Source organism: Elephantulus edwardii, unplaced genomic scaffold, assembly GCF_000299155.1.
Source record: "Elephantulus edwardii isolate Elephantulus edwardi_28Jun2011 unplaced genomic scaffold, EleEdw1.0 scaffold00510, whole genome shotgun sequence".
In the NCBI taxonomy this organism is placed as follows: domain Eukaryota; kingdom Metazoa; phylum Chordata; class Mammalia; order Macroscelidea; family Macroscelididae; genus Elephantulus; species Elephantulus edwardii.
Genome location: NW_006400260.1, coordinates 114,434 through 133,670, shown reverse-complemented (window position 1 = coordinate 133,670; position 19,237 = coordinate 114,434). Strand labels below are relative to the sequence as shown.

Here is a 19,237-nt window from a genome sequence, read left to right as displayed (position 1 = left end):
CCATCTTTCTCTCAGCAGATCACCTGGTCATTCTGAACTGTTAACCTTTCCCACGTTGGGTTTGAGGTTGGCAGGGTGCCTCTCGCAGCCTAGCCACTCATTCTCTCACTAATTCATAGCAGATCCTTCATGCGGTCGCTGAGGCTCTCAGTCCCACAGGAGATCACACACCTTTCTGCCCCGGATTCAAGCCACCAGGAAGGCGCTGCCTTTGGGTCAGCAATGCAGCTCTCCACGAACTATGCCATCAGAGCTCCCCTAGAAGCCCACCGTTTGGAAATTTTACTTAAGCACATTTTTGCCCTCTCCTTTCCCAGACAGCAGAAAGAGACTGGAATGAAACAGCCAATCAGAAGCTTTGTCCAAGGCTCCTCATTCTCCTCCTCTGTAAGAACAAATGGAACCCTCGGGCCACAAAAGGAGGAAAGGACACCAGCTGTGCTTCGCGGTGCTGGCCTCAGCTAGATCCCAGCCGGGTGTGGACACACGTGGGCTTCTGTTTCCAGCTCTGCAGCTGCACGTTCAATCCCTTGTTGCTGTTGGTAGTTGCTGTCAAGTGGAGTCTGACTCCATGGATACTGTGTGTGGTAGACCACCCATGTGACACACCCGTGTGACACACTCGTGTGACACACCCGTGTGACAGGGTTTCCAAGGAGCAACCTTCAGAAGCAGACCACCAGACCTGCCTTCTGATCCACGTCTGGATCTGCTGGGAGTGGAGCACTTAACCATTTGGCCATCCCGGGAATGCTAGTTCAGGGTCTGATAGTCTAATTCTTCCCAGGGCACTTGCTGAGTTTTCTTTGTTGTTTTCGCTCCTGCAGGCTCCGGAGCTGATGGGCAGGAGAGGAGGGAGAATACAAAGGGTAGTACACAGCCAGAGGGAACCAATACGGAGTGCTGACGACATGCCAGGCACTGTGCTAAGCATTTCACTTTTGTAGCTTCATCAAGTCGGCCCATTTATGGTGACCCCGTTCCCAACAGGATCAAACTGATGTGAATCATGGACTTTCTTTGGCTGATTTGTAGAAACACAAGGCTCTATCTGAAAGCACCACAACCTGGTCACCATCACAGCAATATGAAAGCCTCCACTGACAGATGCTTGGCAGCTGCACTTGAACTACCCTAGCCAGGATTCGAACTCAGATCTCCAGCATGGGAGGTGATAATTTAACCACGGAACTACCAATGCTCATTTAATTCTCCCAGTAATCTTAAGGAGGTAAGTACTGCCACTATTCCCATTTTACAGACAAGGAAATCAAGGCACAGAAGGGTTAAGTAACTTTTCCAAATTCACACAGCTGATAAACTGTGGTGCTGGGAATGGAGTCTTGATAATTTGGCTCCAGAATGTGTACTGACCTCTCTACCAGCTGGATGCGCAAGGCACTGGCACTTGGCCTTTTCCAGCCCCAGGACCCAGCTGCTGCTTCTCCTTCTCCATCTGGGCTGAGAAGGAAGAGTGAGAAGGAGGGAGGGAAGGCTCATGGAAGAAACTTCCTGAAAGGAGAGGTGGAAGGCAGTAAAGGGGTTAAGTTAAGGAATGTCTGGTCACCTGTACCAGCACGGACTGACTTCACATCAGGGACGCTTCAGATGACATCAGGCAGCCTCATTGCCACAGTACCTTCCGTTCCACCCTGGTGGCTGAAATTTAGGCTCCTTGCCTCTTTCCCACTTCTGTGAGAAAAACTAGCACATAATATGTATCAAAATTGGGAAGGCTATACACCAGGGATATGTCCTATCTCCATAACTTTTCAATCTATATGCAAAATAGATCATCTGGGAGGCTGGGCTATATAAGAAGGAATGTGGCATCAGGATAGGAGGAAGGCTAACAACCTGCGTTAAACAGATGACACAACCCTGCTTGCTGAAACTGAGAAGGACCTGAAGCATTGGCTGCAGAGGTCAAGGACTGCAGCCTTCAATATGGATTGAAGCTCAACATCAAGAAAAAAAAGACTCTCACCACTTGGCCAATTGGCAGCAACATGATAGATGGTGAAGAGATTGAGATTGTTAACTGCTTCAGTTTGCTTGGCTCCACAATCAATACTCTTAGTACCAGCAGTCAGGAAATCAAAAGACAAATTGCATTGGGAGAGTCTGCTGTCAGGGACCTCTCCAGAGTACTGAAGAGCAACAGTGTCAGTCTGAAGACTAGGGTATGCCTGATCCAAGCCATGGCTTTTGCAATTACTTGCTATGCATCAGAAAGCTGGACAATGACTAGGGATGATAGAAGGAAAGTGGATGCCTTTGAGCTAGAGAAGAGCATTGACTACACCATGGACTGCTAGGAGAACAAACAGGTTCATCCTAGAGAGGGTTGAAACAAGGCTGCTACTTGGAGGCAAGGATTCTGAAGCTTTGTCTGATATACTTTGGACCTGTTGCAAGGAGGAACATCATGTTTGGAAAGGTGAAGGGACTGCGCAAAAGAGAAAGACCCTTGATGAGATGGATTGACACAGTGACTGGGGTAATGGGGGGCTAGGTGTGTCAGAGACAATGAGGTTGGCTCAGGTAGAACAAGGTTCAGAGCTGTTGTAAACAGTGTCCTTATGAGTTGCAAGTGAGTCAACAGCACATAACAACAGCAACATGTATCATATTAGGAACTAAGCACCAGGAGAAAGGGAGACCCTCATCCCTACCCAGGGTCCGTGAAGTAAGTGTGCTTGCTCAGCCAGGCATCTCTACACAAAGCTCATTCCTTGGTAGGTAACTCTGCCCCTCAGCCCTTCTTCCCTGGGAAAAGCCCACATCCCTCCAACTGCCGACACGGTGGTCTCCTAGATGAGGCCCTAAAGTGCAGGCCGAGTTGGGAGGAAGTGGCCTGAAGTCCCCCTGAAAAAGCCCCAAGACCTTTCCTGAGCTGAGAGCAGCCCAAATAGTAAGTCCCTAACTCCCAGGACAAATCTGAACAGAGGTAAAATCAACACGCAGGCTCTGCCCCCTGGAACACCTGTTCCGCGGTGACACTGACATGTCCTCCACCCACCTCCAGCGCGCCATCAATTCCCTGCCCATCATACGACTTACTAGATGCCCACGAGCCAGCAGCCCCACTCCTGCTGCAATGTCTCAGACAGTACTGCCCTTACAGCTGACACTGGCTACCGGGGCAGTATCATCATCAGCCTGGAGCAGGGAGACAGAGCCAGCACTGGGGGGTGGAGCAGGTGGATTTAGTTTGGCTTGCGCAGATCTGGGGGGGCCCTGGGGTCAGTCACTTCCTCTAGCCCGACCTCAGAGCCCTCCATCTCTGCTGTGCTTCGACTCCTCCTGGGGGGTTCTGTGAGCCCTCCGGAGTCTTTCTGCAAGTCAGGAAAGCTGAGTGTGAGATTTGGCTTAAGACTTGATGTTCACAGCCTGCTGGGCCGCTCTCACTGCTCTGAGCCCTTTCCCATCTTCCCGAGTGAGGAGGTTAACTGTCTGGTCTAGTCTAGGGAGGAGGGAGCCCAAATTGCCAAACACTGGGTCATTTCCCCCACCTGATCCAAATTCCTCTGCCCTTTAGACCCGCTTCAACAATTCACTGACCTGAGTGATCTTAATAATTAAACAGTTCGCTCTCAAGTCACAGTTTAACTGGATTCCTGCAAGAAGTTATAAGAACTCCTGCTGACAATCAGGAGGTGTAGGGACACAGCAGACCTAGGGACCGAGGTGCTGAGGAGACAGAAGCAGCCCCTCTCCCTCACGTGCATCGCAACTGGGCCCAGCTGCTCTTTCAAAGTCCGTCTCCATGGCCTTCAATGACCTCCTGCAGCAGGTGGGGGGGGTGGGCCGCTTCCAGCAGATCCAGGTCACTCTGTGCATCCTCCCCCTGCTCCTGGTCTTCCTGCAAAACCTTCTGCAGAACTTCACGGCCGCTACCCCCTCCCACCACTGCCGACCGCCTGCCAACACCAACCTCAGTCAAGACGGGGGTCTGGGGCAGCCTGAGTCCTGCCTCCGAGTCACTTCCCCACAGAGGGGAGTGCCATCTGCCAATGGCACAGAGACCCACATCACAGGAGCCGTGGAGCCCTGCACGGAGGGCTGGACCTACGACAACACCACCTTCCTGTCCACAATCGTGACTGAGGTGAGAACACGGGTTCTTTGTTTCCCACCCACCCCTGCATCCCCCTCTTCTTATTCCTCACACACAGATGCAGACTGAATGTGGAAAGATCTTGGGGCTGCGAGGAACTTTGCCCAAAATGCAAGACAAAGGGGGTTGAGCATTGAGGGTTTTCTGGGAGAAGACACAGAAACCTTTGACAGAAAGGTGTTCTCTGGCCACCAGCGTCACTAGAGAGAGGGAGACGATGCCAGGGAAGTTAATGTTCCACATGCTCCTCAGGACATCAAGAGATCAGGGACTGGAGAATTCCACAGGGTGGCAGAGGCGGGAGAGGGAGACAGGAGATGCTGGGAGGAGCGGTGAGTGAGATGCCTGAGCAGGAGGCTCCAGGGTGCAGAGTCCCCAGGCAGGAGCCAGTTCTTAGCTCAGTCTAGCATCTGCTGTCAGCGGGAGCCTGGAGATGGAGGGCAGCCAGGCAACCAAGAGGGGAGCGCGAATGGGGTTGCGGGGTCCTTTCATCTCTAGTGATTTAAGGCCAGCAGACATACACACAACTCGGAGGCACCCTGGCCCGCTGAGTCATTCGTCAGGCCTGAGCCTGCACTTTGTGGCTGCCACACTGATCATGCCCAACATTTGTTCTTGTCAATGGTCGCGAAGAAGAGAAGCTTTCCAAACTCGAGCCAAACTCCATATCCACTCAAAAGCAGGGAGGGGGTTGGGGGCCCTCGCTGAAAGAACACAAACATTCAGGAAAACAAAGGGTGCGCGGGCTTCACGCAAACTGGAGGCAGAGGTTGGAATCCAGAGGTGTCCCTGCACACATACTCTGCTCCTTTCTCCTTCTCAACCTGTTACTTCTGTGGCTTCGTCAGTCACCAGAACTTTTCTCTGAATCTTAACCCAAATTCGTAAAATGCTCTGATTAGCTGGGCCCAACACACTGGCAAACTTCCACCTTCCCACTTGGGGGGCAGATCCACACCTCATCTGAGCAGCGAGTTGCAGGTGAAGTGAAGTAAACTTAGGTGACTCACAGCCCACAAGAAGATGCCCTGAGGTTATGCTCAAGCCCTAACCCCACCTAATGCAGCGTGTGTTTCTCTGATGAAACTCGAGCCATGTTCCCAGTGGACAGGCTCGAGAGACCCAAGAAGGTGGTGACTAAGCGTCCTCACGCGGATGCACATGGCACCTCCACCAGCTGCCGTCTTTTCTGCACAAAGGATCCTCTTTATTATTCTCCAGCCTCGACCCAAGCTCTGTGCTGTCCTTGTCCAGCCACTTTAACTTATTATATTTGATCAGTTCTCCCTGTTCTGCTTCCCTGTTTCCCTTCGTAAAGCTTCACTCCCTGACTATCAAAGTCAACAAGACTCCAGGAACTATCAACCTATTACTCTTCAGTTTTAAAACAACAGTGAGTTTAATACAAAAACTCTATTTCTTGCCATCCAGAGCAAAGAATCTGAGTGAGTGGGTACCTTGGATTTCCTTCAAAATAGAAACCTGGCAGTAATCTCCCATTCTTGGTTTAATGGCTACAAGGGCAGATGTATACAGTTATTTGATTCCTTAAAATCAATCCAGATACATTTTTATGGAGATGACAGGATTAATCCAAACCTCTCCCTATAGGTCTTGCAGAAGGGAACATATTGCATACCATAATCAAGGATGGGGCACTAAAAGGTCCATTTTTAAAGCAGAGTTTAGATACCTCTCCTTTGGGCCAAAATGTCAAAATTCATGCCTGCATCACTAAAGAATCTCTTTAGAATACTCACAGCTCTGCACACCCATGTTCATTGCTGTGTTATTCACAACAGCAAAGAGATGGAAACAACCTAAATGCCCATCAACAAACAAACGGATAGAAAAAACTATGGTATAGTCACACAATGGAATACTATGCAGCATTAAAAAATAATGACCTCGTAAAACATTACCCAAGCCATATGACTGTAGCTGGTAAGCACAACAATATAATACCTATACAAGACCAAACCCCATCCTACTGCATGGGAGGAATTAAAAAATGGCCTGATAGTCCAAAGGGATACTCAGCATTCTAAATGCTGAGCAATAAAATACATATGTTGTTGTTATTGTTTTGTTGTTGTGAAATGCCATCTAGTCATAGTCGACTCATAGCAACCCTATGAAAGAAAGACCTGAACCCTTGTATAACTTTCATTGTTTCTCCAAGTTCAAACAGTTTCCTGAAGCAAGCTATTTCGGAAGTGGATGCCACTCCTGCTTCCAAGTCTGTTTTAATCAGGGAGCTCCACCAAACACTGTTCACCTTGGGTAACCATTATTACATTTAACACATCAGTGTCACAGTGTTCAGCATCACAGCAACCACAAGTTACCTCTGTACAGCAAATGGACAGACCAGTGCTATACCACTTAAAAGAATGTTTGACCAAAAACAATGAAACCAGACCTGAGGGTTGCAGATTAAAATCACTCACCCACTTTGGGCTTGGGAGCATCACTTTCTTTCCACGAGGCCAGCAGAGCTCTCTCAGTACGCTGGCTGAGTTCTCAAGAACTGCCTAAGATCTAGCTATTTTCTTGAGAACCATCCTGAGAAATAACCAGCAGCTCCCATGTGAACTTGTATTAGCCAGGGTATCTTTTTTCAAGTAACTTTAATGAAACCAAGCTAATTTAACCTGGAGGCCCTCCTAACTGAACCACCAGGCTGGCAGGGGGGAGGAGCTGGCTCTACAGACAATCGGTGCTGGAGCCACTCATCATTAGAGAGCTTGCTGGCTTTCATCTCTGCTCTGTGTGTTAAGCACATTTACTGTGAAAAGAGATCTTTCACAAAGCAGCTATGTGTCAGTCTGGGGTCATCCTTAATATCTTCATGGTCAACGAGAAGAAAATGTCTAGCTCTCAACTCCAACTTTGAAACTTTCAAAGACTGACTGGATAATGGGGTCCTGTGCTTGTGCCTTGGTCCAGTGATTACAGGGCAGGTGTAGGGGGTATGTGTTATCATAACCGCCCCAGCCTGAGGCTCTTCTCTATTCTTGTAGCCGACTTGGCATTTGTTTTCTCTCTTATTCCTTTTTTTTTCTATGAGGCTAGACTCCTAGTGTTGCTGTTAGGTGCCATTAAGCCAAGTACAACTCATAGCAACCCTCTGAAAGTCCCTCGGAAACCCACACTATCCTGTATCATCCTCATCTCTGGGACCCCTAGAGTCCACCATTTACCATATCCTTTATCAAATCAGCGGTACAAGGCTGCCCTGGGCAGTAATTCCTAGGTTCCCTCAGAGCCACCACTGTTTATTCTTTTTTAAATTTTTTATTATTATTATTTTTAATGAAAATTTACAGAGACTTTGGATTTCCATTTATTCATTGTTGCACTTTTCTCCCTGTCCACCCCTCCCCTCAGAACATTTTTCTCTTTGAAAAGTAAAAGAAAAATTATTTCATTGTTTTACAATCCCTCCTCCCAGGTCCATTCCACTATACAGTGTTCCTTCTGGACTCCTGTTATGACAATAATACCTAATCACATATTCCTTTTAAACAGTTTTTGCCCCCATCTGTTTCAATGCAGTATACATTATTTATCTCCTTTCTCAGTCTCCCCCCAACCCCAATGTCAGTCCTGTTTTACAACAGTGACACCATGCAGTATTTGTCCTTTTGTGACTGAGATACTTAGCATAACGTCCTCCAGGGTCACCCATTTTGAATAATATTGCATGAGTTCCTTGTTTTTCAATGCATCGTAGTATTCCATTGGGTAAATATACCACAGCTTCTCTATCCATTCGTTGATGGGCACTTAGGTTGTTTCCAACTCCTTGCTATTATGAACAAAGCCGCGATAGACATGGGTGTGCATATCACTGTCTATTCTTAACACTTGTTTCCCTGTTAGCAATAAAGAAGAGAGGAGGGAGTTGGGCTGCTAATCCCAAGCGGGGTGGTTCGAATCCATCAGCTGCTCTGTGAGAGAAGGAAGGGTCATCTCTTCCCATGCACTTTATAGCTAGCCACCACACACACACTTAGAGGGTCAGAGCTATGAGTCAGTTCCAACCCAACAGCAAAAACGTTGAGGTTTTTTGAGTTGGCACCAAGGTTAAATAAGCAACTGCTAGGGGAGCTCTGGTGGCCTAATGGCAAGGAGCTGCAACTACAATCCCAGAGGTGCACGGTTCAAATCCACCAGATGCTCTGCCAGGGAAGGAGGGACAATCTCCTCCTGTACCAGTCAGATCTGATTTGACGGTACACTCACACAAAAATAAAAAAAAAAAATAATAAGCAGCTGTTAATCAAAAGCTTAACAATTCGAGCCCTTCGGAGTTCATCTGCATCGTTCATAGGGCTGCATATTGACTATGAGTCATAGTCAATTCGATGGCACCTAACAACAACAAAGACCTGGAACTCGGTTTCCACAAAGACTGCCGCCAAGTACGACCAAACCCTCCCAGGATCTGGTCCTTTAGTTTAGAGGTCCTAAAAATCTTTCAAGTGGTCACTCAAGGAACAACAAATGGGTCCCTATTCACCTGGAGAAACAGAGAAAGTAGGTGAGTCAGGGATAGAATGAGGAAATAGAATGTGTGGCTAACTTCCCTTGTGATTAACTACCTCCTTTGTCATGAGGCCAGAAGAACTGAAGGGTGCTGAGCAATCATTACTGAATACTTAGATTTAAAAAAATTCTATAGAAGAATTCTAATCAAAAGGGGGGGGGGAATGTAGAACAGAATTTCCAATTCTCATGGACTCCAGACTTTCTAGAGTCAAGAAGATAGTCAGAAACCCTGAAACTATTGCCCTGTGATAACCTTAGAACCAATCCTTTCCATCATGAGTAAGAACTGTCTGCTTTGATCCTTGTGGTGTTTTTTTTTACACTTTATCTATATGGAACCAAATTGACAACAAAAATTACCTAGTAAATTTAGTAAAGTTTACATTAATTGATGAGGGAAAACTCAGGAGAGGAGGATGAGAAATGAATGGACAAATTGAAAAATGTAATTAGTATCTCTGAATAATCACTAAAAATGTTATGTTCTCCAGCATATATTCTCAATTAAAAAAGAAAAAAATATTAGAGCCAAGGAACTCTTCCAAGGCAGTGAAGGGTGGGCAATGAATTCTATTGTTGCTATTATGTGCTCTCAAGTTGAGTATGACTCATAGCAACTCTTTGAACAACAGATCTGAACCCTGTCCTATCCTGTGCCGTCCTCATCATCTGATATACTTAAGCTGCAGTCACTGTGTCAATCCACCTGGTTGAGGAGCTTCCTCTCCTTTGCTGACCTTCCACCATTCCTAGTATGATGTTCCTTCCCAAGGAATCGCCTCTCCTAATAACATGTCCAAAGTATGTGAGATGACCCTCTGTCAGTCTACTTGGTTGAGGATCTTCCTCTCCTTTGCTGACTTTCCATCTTTCCTAGTATGATGTCCCTTTCCAAAGAACATGCCCCAAAGTATGTGAGATGAAGCGCCACCATCCTTGCCTCCAAAGAGGACTCTGGCTGCACCTTCTCCAAGACATGTCTGTCTATTCTTTTGGCAGTCCATGGGACATTCAGTACTCTTCTTCAACAACACAACTCAAACACATTCATCATTTTTTTCTTCTGATCAAAGAAGAATTGATGCCTTTCAATTATGGTGTTGGGAAGGAGGTGTGAGGGCACTTCTTGGGGAAGGATGGTGAAACTTCACTTCATGTTTTGGGCAGGTTGTCAGGAGGGACTAGTCCTTGGAAAAAGACAGCATACCTGGAAAGGCAGAGGGTGAATGAAAGAAAAGACCTTCAATGAGACAGGCTGGCATGTTGTTGTTGTTAGGTGTTGTCAAGTATAAGTCATAGCAATCGTATAAACAACAGACCTGAACTCCATCTTATCCTGTGCCATCTTCACACTTCATGACACATTAGAGCCCACTGCAACAGTCGCTGTTGTCAATCCACCTAGTTGAGGGTCTTCTTCTCCTTCATGGACCCTCCACCCTTTTAAGCACCATGTCTCTCTCCAATGAATAGCCCCTCCTAGCAATATACTCCAAGTATGTGCATCTAAGCCTCATCATCTTTGCTTCCAAAGAACACTCTAACTGCACCCCCTCCGAGACATATTTATCTGTTCTCTTGGCCGTCCATGGGATGTTCAGTGCTCTTCTCCAACACCACAGCTCAAAGGCATCAATTCTTCTGTCATCCTTATTCACTGTCCAGCTCTCAGATGCACAGCAAGTGATTGAAAAGACCATGGCTTGAATCAGATGCACCTTAGTCCTCAAGGTGGCATAGAGACTCAGGTTGGCATAGTGACTTCAACAACAGACCTGATTGTGGCAGAGCTTGTGAAGATAATGCAGGATAGAGCAAGGTTCAGATCTGCTGTTTGTAGGGTCACTGTGAGCTGTAGTCAACTCAAAGGCACTTAATGGCAATAACATCTTGCCTGTCACATGAATTTGCTATGAGTAGACATCTTCAACACATACAACAACAGTGGCAAAGTAACTTGCACAAGAGCACACAGAAATATTTCCTCCTCGAGGGTTTCAGGTGCACAGAAAAAGAACACAGAGGGAACTCTAAGGTAATAACTGCTGTTGTCAAGAAATCAAAATATTAATTCCATTAGGGAAATATGCCATCAGGGACCTCTCCAGAATGCTGAAGAGCAAGGATGTCAGTCTAGAGACTAAGATGCACCTGATACAGGCCATGGTCTTCTCAATCACTTGCTATGCATCAGAGAGCTACGTGACCAAGGATGACAGAAGAAGAACTGATGCCTTTGAGCTAGTTCTCATGAACTGCCAAGAGAACCAACAAGTCTGTCCTGGAGAGGGTAAACCAAATTTCTCCTTGGAGGCAAGGATTTTGAGATTCCATTTCATATACTTTGGTCATGTAGCCAGGAGCAGTTAGTCTTTGGAGAAGGATATCACGCCTGGAAGGGTCAAAGAACAGCGCAGGAGAGAAGACCCTGGATGAGATGGATTGACACAATAACTGGGGTAATGAGGGTAGCTGTGTCGGAGACAGTGAGATTGGCTCAGGATAGAGCAGGGTTCAGAGATATTGTGCATAGGGTCACTATAAGTCATAAGCAACTTGACGGCACATAACAACAAGGTAATCACAGCTCCATGTAACCATTTCTTTTGCAGATAAAAGGGGCTTTGACCAGGTCAGAGCCAGAGAGATTCTTTCTGAATACCAAATGATCAAGCTTAATGGAGCTCCAGTGTGATCACTAGACTATATACTGATGTGGTTTTCCTTATGCTACCTTACTTTCTTAGCTCAGCTCATGTTCATAAGATCTTGATCCACTAACCACAGTATGTGACCAGGGTGCATACCCTGTGCATTCTTCTTGTCTGCCTTTCCCAACTCCTCTTCTACTCCAACTTTAAATGTCCTCACAATCCTCTTTACTCTGCATTCCATTTCCAAATGAATTTAAAAAAACAACAATCTGATTGAACCCAGTTCAGTCTCTAGAGTCAAACATCTTCTACAAACCAAATCCATTATAACTAGGGAGAGAGAGATTAAAGAGTTACATAAGACTCCAGGACCCCTATTCTGGAGGGGTTCGTGCTCCAAGAAGGAAGAGTAGACTGGGATACCCAGAGTATATCTCATATGGTTTAAATGCCTTGAATAATTTTTTTTCCAGGAGAGAGTGATGCAAAGGAGTAACTGGGCGATAAGACGTGATCCTCACATGCTAGTTCTATTCCAGAACCCTCGGAGACACCAGGAAAAGGGAGCGGGCCTTCCCTGGGTCATACCCAATGCCTCCTAACTCCAGGTCTTCCTTCCTTGCAGTGGGACCTGGTGTGTACACACAAGACCCTGCCCCAGCTGAGTCAGTCCATGTTCATGGCAGGTTTGGTGATTGGAAGCTTGGCTTTTGGGATCTTGTCAGACAGGTCAGTGATGAACAAGGCTGGATCAAGGGCCAAGGGCATGAGTACTCTAAGCCGTATATCAAAAGGAAGCTGGCCCCTCTGAGATGTCAGGGAGTAGCACAAGACTGGTCTGTCTAAGCTGCCCCATGTCTGGAAAGCCTGTAGGAACCACGGAGTGGTCCATCAGTCTTCCCCTGACTTCTCATCTCAGACACTCTTCATGACTACTTCGTGAGGCCAACATGAATGGTGCTATCATGTGCATTTCACTGGTGAAGAAACAGAGGCTCTAAGATGGTAAATAACTTGTCCAAACTGTCTAGAAGGAACCCAAGAAAGCTCTCAGCTGCTACTTCTGAGGAGCAAAACTGGACAGAGAGAATTTTTACTTTTTTACTCTTCATTACTATATCGTTTAAATTTTTATAATGATTCATTATTTTTTCAATGTGCACACATTACTTTTATAAGTTAAAATAGTAAATATTTAATGTCTTATTTGAGAAAAGTACAGTCACACAGCTAATAAGTGGCAAAACCAGGGCTGGAATCCACGTTTTCTGACTCCACAAAGAAGTCTCTTGCCACCATTTCTCATTTGCATGTGATTGGTGGGTGTCACAGAAACGAACACAGACTTAATCATTAGGAACTAGGAACAAGTCTCAGATAATCTATTTTGCTATATGCCTATGGGCAAGTCACACACTCTCTCTTGGACTTGGTTTTTCTATATAACAAATGAGGGTAATGATCCTAAGTCCACAGGGTCATGGGGAGGACTAAGTTAATCCATGCAAGTACTGGGCCCAGCAGAGTTCACTAGAACTCAGTGTCTGCCAACTTAACCTTAACCTTCCTCCAGACCAAATACCATTAAAAAAACCATGTGGTAGGGAGTGAAGGTCAATCTTCCACAGAATGACACTGTAAGTATTAGAAATGTGCTAGTAGCTGCATTAGGATGGGAGAAAGGGAGATCAATATGAAAAGAATGGATAAACGGACACTATGAGTAACACAATCATCTCAAAAAAGATAGAATTAAGGGGGATGGGAGAATGGCTAAGTCTGTATACATGAGTGAATGAAAAGCCAGTTTCTTTGTAATCTTTTATTCAAACCACAATAAAAAGAAAAATAAATGTTGTTGCGTGCCATCAAGTCACTTGTGACTCATAGCAACCCTATGTATCAATAGCCCTGAAATCTGCATTAAGTACTAAAAAGAAATGTCAATGTTCCAGAAAATAAATGGCCACAAAGAGAAAGAAAGAATGTGACAGAGGGTCAAACATGCACAAAATCCACCTTATTCTTTATAGAGTACAAATTATCAACTTTGCAAGGATGGTACCCCAAAATATAAAATAAAAATGACAACATAAACCTGTCTTCTGAGAGAGGTTTGACAGACATCATTGTCAACTCATAGCAGAAGAATCTAATTCAACCTAGAGCTGTAGTTCTGCAACTGGGGAGACTTAAGAATCCAAATTCCAGTTTACCTTGAGGCGGTCAGCCAGCCTCCAGTAGGGCTCAGTCATCTGAGTTGGCTTCAACAAGCCCCAGGAGTCTAGAGAGGACCTGGGCTCCTCTAGCCAGGTGTTGGGCACCTCTGAGTGATGCGACTGATTCATGTACTAGGCTGCTGTTACGTTTCTGTGTTGTCATGGTGACTATGACTTGAAGACATATTTCGGTGTGCCCTTAACAGTTACTTTATCACCGCTGTTGCATGCCATGGAGTGTTAGAGGTACAGACCCACAGCACTCCCATGTGACAGAGAGGGGTTGGTGTGAGGGGCTGTGGGATCAACCACAGCTCACAGCAAACATATGAACAACAGATCTAAACCTTGCCCTATCCTTCACCATTCTCACAATCTCTGTCATACTCGAGCTCACTGTTCCATCCACTATCTCCATCTGTCTCGTTGAGGTTCTTCTCTTTGGCTCACCCTCCACTCTCTTAGCATGACAACGTTTTCCAAAGACTGATTGCTCCTGACAACACACCCAAAGGACGTGAGATAAAGTTTCACCATCTTCGGCCCTAAACAGCACCCTGGTTGCACTTCCTCCAAGATAAGGTGGTTCTTTGGTCAGTCCACAGCATAGTCCATACTTTTCACCAACCCCACAATTTCAAGGCACTGATTGATTGGTCTTCCTTACTCACTGTCCAACTCTCAGATGCATACAGAGTGACTGATAACATCCCAACTTGGATCAGGTGTTCTTCAGCACAGTTCAGTAACGTCCTCACTCTAACACTTCAAGATGGTCCTCAATACAACACGTCTTTTTTGATTCTTTTTTTTTTTACTACTACTCCCATGGGTGTTGATTGTGGATTCCAGGAAAATGAAATTACTGACATTTCAAATCATTTCTCCATCTACCATCATGTTGCCTATTTCCCAATAACCAAAACACTAGAAGTTTTGGTTCACCTTTGGAAGAAAGACCTGGTAATCTTCTTCCCCAAATAATCAGATATTTGAAACCATTCTACTCTGACACACATGGAATCACCGAGCTGTATTAAACTCAAGGGCAGTGGTTTACCCAGAGGTCCTAGGATCTGTCAGGACCCTGGACAGCAACAGAGCCACAGGCTCCAGAAGCCCAGCACTCCCAGATCCCACACTTAACCCTGTTACTGTCTCATTTGCCATCTCAGCACCTACCTTGTGGATAAACATTTGTTAGATTTCCCAGGGGCCCGTGAACCCAATAGACAGGAATTTCCAGGAAGAGGAAGAAGCAAAATGCTCTCTGGACCCAGGTTTCCTTTCCCACCTCTAGGCTGGGCCGCCAGAAGCTGCTGACCTGGACCTACCTGCAGTTAGCGGTGTCGGGCTCCTGTGCTGCCTTCGCACCCAACTTCTCAACCTACTGCACTTGCCGCTTTTTCTCAGGCATGGCTGTGAACGGCATCAACAGCAATTCCATGACACTGGGTGAGGAGGGCCTTTGGGGGAGGTCACGTTCACGTACAATCCTGAATAAAAATGATTCCATGGACTGGGAACCTGACAAATCAGACCTCAGCTCCTTCCTTAAGTAGGAAGCAAGGCCCACTGGAATGGTCAGTGGCCAGGGCAAAAAGAAATTTAAATCATAGCCTATTTTGAAGATTCTGGCAAGCTGGAGGCTGGAATTGACCAGGGCTATTTAAGAATGACTGGGAAGAGAACAGACTTGATAGAGATCGGAATGGGGTTGCTTTAGAGAGGATAATCAAACTCTGGACCTTTGGTTGAGTATTAATTTCTTCAACAAGCACTTATTTTGTGCCAGACCCTATGCTAGGAATCTAAAAGTGAGCAAGATGAATACCACCCACAACATCTCAGAATTAACCATCCATCAGGGATGGCTGACAGGTAGTTATAATTTGGTAAAAGTCTGAGATAGGGGTCATGTCCTGGCTGCTCCAGGATCGAAGAAATGAGGTGCTTGGTCATGACTGAGAAGAGCTTTGAAGATTAATGACACTTAAGATGGTTGTTGTTGTTGTTGCTGCTGCTGCTGCTGCTGCTGCTATTGCTATGTACCGTTGAGTCAGAACTGACCCATGGCTGATCCTCAAGCAGGTTTTCAGAGGCTGTTAACCACATAAGAAGAGAATGCCCATCCTCCCACAGAGCAGCTGGTGGCCTTGAACTGTGTGCCTTGGCGATTATAGCACAGCTTCTTGCCAGTAGGCCACTATAGTGTCATTAATTAATGACACCTAAGTCAACCCAAAGATCGTGAAAAACATGCAAAGAAAAGGTGATGTCACAGAATTCTAGACAGAATGGGGGAAAATTCCCAAGAAAGTATGAATCATTAGAGAAAATTAAAGGGATGGTCTATGTTCCACACTTGTCTATTTCCTAGATCAGGCAAAGATATATAATGCAGTTACCAACCCTAAATGTCTGTTGAATTAGAATGTGTTGAAGAAAGTACAGTGAGTTATTACAGTCAGGTAGAAGAGGTTAGGGGAGGGGGGAGCTCAAGAAACAGGCATGTTGGGGTTGAGAATATTGAATAAGAGCACATCTGGGGGTTCAGAGCTTTCCAGCCATTCATTGCTCCTCTGAAACCACACATATACTGAAAGAAAATCTAGCCTGTGATCAAACTGTCCTTGCCTTACCCTCTGAGGCACTAGAGGAAAACAGATGACTGCACTTGAGAAAGATGCTCTTGTACTCCAGTCTGAGGTTTCTCATGCACCTAGAAATAGTTCCTGCTCTGACATATATGCAAACCACACAAGTCCTAACTTCGATCTGAGCTCTGCTCCTCTCCCCCAGTCATGGAGTGGCTGCCCATCCACGTCCGACCACGTCTAGGCCTCGTGTTTGGATTTGTTCCCAGTCTGAGTCAGCTCATCTTAGCTGGATTGGCTTATGCTATGCGTCAGTGGCGCCACCTGCAGCTGATGGTCTCTCTGCCCTTCTTTGTCTTCTTCATCTACTCCATGTAAGAGTGGGACCAGCGGATGGGTAGAGGGTCCACAATAAGTCACAGACGAGCGTAGCACCACCTAGTGCACCTCCTACCTCGTCCCAGCATCAGAGCAATTCAAAGTGGAAAGAATCAATGCCCAATTTGATAGGTGAGGGAGACATGACCCAGAGAGGAGTGGGACTATTTCAGATCTCCCGTGAAAGGAGTGGCAATCCTGGAAGTAGAACCCAGAACTCCTAACTCTCAAACCACAATTCTTTAAACCTGTCCAAGGCACCTTCCTGCACCAGTCTGTGCTCTTGTTGTGAAGCTAGAAGTTTGTCTCTGTTAACTGAGGTGAAGTCCTGCCCACTCTCTACTTCCTCCCACCCACAGATTCTTCATTGAGTCTGCCCTTTGGTACGCCTGCTCTGGGAGAATGGACCTCACCCTGAAGACCCTGGAGAGAGTGGCTCGGATCAATGGGAAGCAGAAAGAAGGAGAAAAGCTGAGTATGGAAGTGAGACCCCACAAGACCTGCTGTGATCCCCTTTCCAGACTCTGTCTGCCCCACCCTCATCCCACAACCCAGGACATCTGAGGATTCCCAAGGCAAGGATTAAGGGAGGAATTTGAGGAGAGCCCAAGCTCTGAGTCCTGCCCATCCCAGCAGGTGCTTCAAGATAACCTACAGAAGGACTTGGCCATGAACCAAGCCCAGCCATCGATGCTGCAGCTGCTGCGCTATCCTGCCATTCGCCGCCTCTCCCTCTATCTCTTGCCACTATGGTAAGTCCATCCAGTTCAAGCAGACTAACAAGCCAATAGATAGATACACAGACTGAGAAAACAGAGTGCGGACAGCAAGAACATGAAGTCAAAACCCCTCCCATTAAAGAAATCCTCCCTTCTTGAACCTTCAGGGGTAGAGGAGTTAGGTCACAACTCAAACAGCTTATCACAGTGTGTACTTAACAAAAGCAGGTCTCTTAACACATTAAAATTAAAGAGACAGAGAGAGAAGGGGGAGAGTGAACGGGAGAGAGACTTAATTGCTAAGTTAAAAAAAAAGTATTTTCTCATCAAAATCTAAGTCATTGCCTTGGAGTCTGAACTGACTCATAGCTGACCTCCAGCAGGTTTTCTGAATTGCACAGGAGGAAACTTCCCATCTTTCTCCTCAGAGCAACTGGTCGATTTGAACCACCTGCCTTTGGGTTGACAGAGGAACTCCTCAGCAGTAGGCCACCTGAGCTACCTAAGTAAATTTACTATATATTGTAAGACCTAAGAGATAATATTATCTCAGTCAGAATCAAGGGAAGATTTTCTTACCTATGACTGAAAAGTTTTTTAAAACTCAGAGTGGAGTGAACAGATGCAAAAGCCATCTCCAGCTGCAACTGCGATGGCTATACCCAGGGCGTATCACCTTCTCTCCTGCCCCCAGCTCCACACTCTTCTTCAGCTTCTACGGCATGGTCATGAGTCTGCAAACTTTGGGGATGGATATCTACCTGATCCAAGTCCTCTTCGCAGCTGTGGACCTGCCATTTCATTTCCTGACCTTCCTGTCCACCAGATCACTGGGCCGTAGGCTGACCCAAATGGGCTCCATGCTGCTGTCAGGAGTCTGCATCCTGGCCTGTGCGCTGGTACCGGCTGGTGAGCACATGTCCCATCCTTGCTCTGTCTGATTCTTGTCCAGTTCCTGTGTCACTGCTAGCCCCAATCCAGCTACCTAGGAGGGCAGGGAAAACCTGAAGCTCCTCTTAACCTTTCTGCACATGCTAATACCCTCTTTATTCCCTTCCAGAGCATTTAATCCTTCGCATCACAATGGCTGTGTTAGGAAAAGGCTGCACTTTTGCCTCCTTCAACTGCATCATTGTTTACACTGGGGAGCTGTACCCAACAGTAATGCGGTGAGTGAGGCCTGGGGGAAGGAGTCCTGTAGTAAGACACTTAGAACCTACAGCAACTAAAAAGAGCACAAAGATGCTTTAGACAAGAAAGAACAACAAAAACACACAGAAAGCAGGAAAAAGGCAAAGCAAAAGAGTGAGAGAAACAACCAAATCTCTCAGGGACCAAAATAAATATGACTATATAAAATGTGCCAGTTAAATGACAAAGGTATTCCAAGTAGATTTTTTTTAAGTTCATGCCATTTACAAGATTCATTTTAATATAATACATGATAATGTTCGATGTATAGAGATGAAAGAAGATATACCAGGAAAATATTAATTATAAGAAAGGTAAATAAACACATTATGAATCAAAGTAGATTTTAAGACATAGAAGTGTTAAAGAATATGATTCTAAAATGGCTAGTCCAAATGCTTAGTTACTTTACCAGTAAAACAATCATAGTTGTAATAACGTTGTTGTTGTTGTTGTTGTTGTTGTTGCTGCTGCTACTGCTGCTATGTGCCATTGAGATGGAAATGACTCAATGACTCACAGCTGGTCCTCTAGCGGGATTTCAGAAGCAGTAAATCACACAGGAGGAGACTGCCCATCTTTTTCCTGCAGAGCAACTGAAGACTTTGAATTACGAGCCTTTGGGGCTGCAGCACAGTTTCTTATCCCTAGGCTACTAGAACACCCCAATTATAATGGTCATAATAACAGCAGTAGAAAAAATATAAAACAAAGATATAACAAAGAAGAGCCTTAACAAAACAAAAAATTCTCTTAAAATATTCTTTAAAAAGACAAATCTCGTGGCAAGAAGCTACACTGCAAT

General features: G+C 45.8%; 1 pseudogene; it reads left to right on the top strand.

The window, feature by feature from the left end:
- Positions 1-3,769: 3,769 nt before the first annotated feature.
- The window catches only part of LOC102873383, a 28,332-nt pseudogene continuing 12,864 nt past the window's right edge, over positions 3,770-19,237 (top strand).